Source organism: Heterodontus francisci, chromosome 28 (assembly GCF_036365525.1).
Source record: "Heterodontus francisci isolate sHetFra1 chromosome 28, sHetFra1.hap1, whole genome shotgun sequence".
NCBI lineage: Eukaryota > Metazoa > Chordata > Chondrichthyes > Heterodontiformes > Heterodontidae > Heterodontus > Heterodontus francisci.
Genome location: NC_090398.1, coordinates 15,394,908 through 15,399,097, shown reverse-complemented (window position 1 = coordinate 15,399,097; position 4,190 = coordinate 15,394,908). Strand labels below are relative to the sequence as shown.

Below are 4,190 nucleotides of genomic sequence, written 5' to 3'. Positions count from 1 at the left end.
GGGTTTCCCATGGATCCAGCCCCTCAGTTCAGCTTGGTGGGGGGACCTTACACAGTGGTCTTTCCCCATTGAGCCTTTGCTGCGGCTGCCCCAAGCTTTAGTGCGTCCCTCAGCACGTAGTCCTGGACCTTGGAATGTGCCAGTCTGCAACACTCAGTCGAGGACAACTCTTTGCGCTGGAAGACCAGCAAGTTTCGGACAGACAAGGAGCATCTTTCACCGAATTGATAGTCTTCCAGCAGCAGTTGATATTTATCTCGGTATGCGTCCCTGGGAACAGCCCGTAGAGCACAGACTCCTGTGTTACAGAGCTGCTTGGGATGAACCTCGACAAAAACCACTGCATCTCTTTCCACACCTGCTTTGCAAAGACACATTCCAGAAGGAGGTGGGCAACCGTCTCTTCCCCACCACAGCCATTGCGCGGAGGGGGCGAGACTTCGGGCTTGCAGGAAGGATCTGACGGGGAGGGCCCTTCTCACCACCAGCCAAGCTACATCTTGGTGCTTGGTCGAAAGTTCTGCTGATGAAGCATTCCGCCACATGACTTTGGTGGTCTGCTCGGGGAACCATCCGACAGGATCCACCGTCTCCTTTTCCCGTAGGGCCTTGAGGACATTCCGTGCAGACCACTGCCTGATGGATTGGTGGTCAAAGGTGTTTTTCCGCAGAAACTTTTCCACGAAGGATAGGTGGTACGGCACGGTCCAACTGGATGGTCCCAAAGAACATGGCCTCGCTCTTGCCGTGGTTAACTTTGGCTCCCGAGGCCAGTTCGAACTGGTCGCAGATGCTCATCAGTCTGCGAACGGACAGCGGATCCGAGCAGAAGACGGCGACGTCATCCATGTACAGGGAGGTTTTGACCTGAGTGCCTCCGCTGCCTGGGATTGTCACCCCTCTTATGCTCACATCCTTCCTAATAGACTCAGCAAAGGTCTCAATACAGCAAACAAACAAGACTGGGGAGAGAGGACAGCCCTGTCTGACTCCAGATTGGATCAGGAAACTTTCTGATTCCCACCCATTGAGTGAGACTGCACTACTGATTTTTGTGTAGAGCAGTTTGATCCATTGCAGATTCCCTCCCCAAACCCCATTTTGGAAAGCACGTCCATCATGTCGGTGTGCGATATCCTGTCAAAAGCCTTCTCCTGGTCCAGGCTGATGAGGCAGGTGTCCACCCTCCTGTCTCGTACGTAGGCGATCGTATCCCTGAGTAGTGCAAGACTGAGATCTTCCTGCCGGGTACAGTACAGGTCTGACCAGGGTGGATCACCAACTCCAGAGCAGACTTGACTCGACTGGCGATGACTTTGGACAGAATCTTGTCGTCAACATTAAGCAAGGCACTCCTGCATTTAATCATCTCTCCCTCTCAATTAATCTGTAACCTCATGGTCTGGCATATCATGTTTCAAACATGGACAAAAGAGCTGAACTCAAGAGGTGAGGAGAGAGTGACTGCCCTTGACATCAAGGCAGCATTTGACCGAGTATGGCATCAAGGAGCCCTCGCAAAACTAAGGTCAATGGGAATCAGGGGGAAAACCCTCCACTGGCTGGAGTCATACCTAGCGCAAAGGAAGATGGTTGTGGTCGTTGGAGGTCAATCATCTGAGCTCCAGGACATCACTGCAGGAGTTCCTCAGGGTAGTGTCCTGGGCCCAACCATCTTCAGCTGCTTCATCAATGACCTTCCTTCAATCATAAGGTCAGAAGTGGGGATGTTCGCTGATGATTGCACAATGTTCAGCACCATTCGTGACTCCTCAGATACTGAAGCAGTCCGTGTAGAAATGCAGCAAGACCTGGACAATATCCAGGCTTGGGCTGATAAGTGGCAAGTAACATTCACGCCACACAAGTGCCAGGCAATGACCATCTCCAACAAGAGAGAATCTCCCCTTGACATTCAACGGCATTACCATCGTTGAATCTCCCACTGTCAACATTCTAGGGGCTACCATTGACCAGAAACTGAACTGGGGTAGCCATATAAATACCGTGGCTACAAGAGCAGGTCAGAGTCTGGGAAACCTGAGGCGAGTAACACCTCCTGACTCCCCAAAGCCTGTCCACCATCTACAAGGCACAAGTCAGGGGTGTGATGGAATACTCACCACTTGCCTGGATGGGTGCAGCTCCAACAACACTCAAGAAGCTCGACACCATCCAGGACAAAGTAGCCCATCTACAAACATTCACTCCCTCCACCACCGATGCACAGTGGCAGCAGTGTGTACCATCTACAAGATGTACTGCAGCAACGCACCAAGGCTCCTTCGACAGCACCTTCCAAACCCGTGACCTCTACCAACTTGAAGGATAAGGGAAGCAAATACATGGGAACACCACCACCTGCAAGTTCCCCTCTAAGTCACACACCATCCTGACTTGGAACTATATCGCTGTTCCTTCACTGTCGCTGGGTCAAAATCCTGGAACTCCTTTCCTAAAAGTACTGTGGGTGTACCTACCCCAAATGGACTGCAGCGGTTCAAGAAGGCAGCTCACTACCACCTCCCATGAATGAATTTTTAAAAAACTCTACCATTGCAATCAAACAAGGAGACAAACCCTGGTTCAATGAAGAGTGCAGGAGGGCATGCCAGGAGCAGCCCCAGGCAGAACTCAAAATGAGGTGTCAACCTGGTGAAGCTACAACACAGGACTATCTGCGTGCCAAACTGTGTAAGCAGCATGCAATAGACAGAGCTAAGCGATCCCATAACCAACGGATCAGATCTAAGCTCTGCGGACCTGCCACATCCAGCCGTGAATGGTGGTGGACAATTAAACAACTAACTGGAGGAAGTGGCTCCACAAATATCCCCATCCTCAATGATGGGGGAGCCAAGCACATCAGTGCAAAAGATAAGGCTGAAGCATTTGCAACAATCTTCAGCCAGAAGTGCTGAGTTGATGATCCATCTCGGCCTCCTCCTAAAGTCCCCAGCATAACAGATGCCAGACTTCAGCCAATTCGATTCACTCTGCGTGATATCAAGTCCAGGGCCACTCAGCTGCTGACCTGCCAGTCGACTGTCAACGTGCTGGGTTCCCCATCCCCCACTCACCCCCGACTCCCCCACCCCACCCCCGATTCTCCCTCTTCACCCCGACTCTCCATTCCACCCCTGATTCCCCTTCCCCACCCCCGAAACTGAAGCAGACCGTGTAGAAATGCAGCAAGACTTGGACAATATCCAGGCTTGGGCTGATAAGTGGCAAGTAACATTCGCGCCACACAAGTGCCAGGCAATGACCATCTCCAATACGAGAGAATCTAACCATCTCCCCTTGACATTCAATGGCATTACCATCGCTGAATCCCCCACTACCAACATCCTAGGGGCTACCATTGACCAGAAACTGAACTGGAGTAGCCATATAAATACCGTGGCTACAAGAACAGGTCAGAGGCTGGGAATCCTGCGGTGAGTAACTCACCTCCTGACTCCCCAAAGCCTGTCCACCATCTACAAGGCACAATTCCCCCACCCCCGGGTCTCCCTGCCGACCCCCTCCCCATCCCGCCCCTAATTCCTCCTCCCCACCCCCGAATCCCCCACCCCACCCAACGATTCCCCATCCCCCCCAAGAAACCTGCGCCCCCAAGCCCCTTCGATTCCCCCCGCCCCCTGGATTCTTCCACCCTGATTCTCCCCTCCGATTCTTCCCCCTCCCCCGCCCATTCCCCCCTCCGATTATTTCCCCCGCCCCTCAATTCCCCCTCCGATTATTCCCTCCCCTGCGCCCCGATTGCCCCTCCGATTCTTCACCCCCGATTCCCCCTCCAATTGTTCCCTCCCCCCGCCCCCCCCCGTTGCCCGCTCTGATTCTTCACCCCCCCCCAAATTCCCCCCTCCGATTGTTCCCTCTCCCCCCGATTCCCCCCACCCCCCACTCCTGCTGCTCAGGTCAAAACCTCCAATCAAAATATACGATTCTGATTGTGGTGGGAGAAATGCACTGTTAATTCAATCCCATCCCTCCACAGATGGCCTAACATATCACTTAAAACTTTCCAAATTAAAGAAAGATCCAACTAAATTGTACCATCTATTAACCCTCGAATGACACTAACCAAACCTGGCGTCTTTAAATCAACAAATTAACTGTTTAATTAGAAAAACTAAATTCTTAAACACTTAAAGATATAAATAACATTTAAAATAGAAAAGATA

At 52.0% G+C, this 4,190-nt stretch overlaps 1 pseudogene; it reads right to left on the bottom strand.

Moving 5' to 3' along the window:
- Positions 1 to 1,369, bottom strand: part of LOC137385230 (cilia- and flagella-associated protein 45-like) — a 30,886-nt pseudogene extending 29,517 nt beyond the window's left edge.
- Positions 1,370 to 4,190: the final 2,821 nt, after the last annotated feature.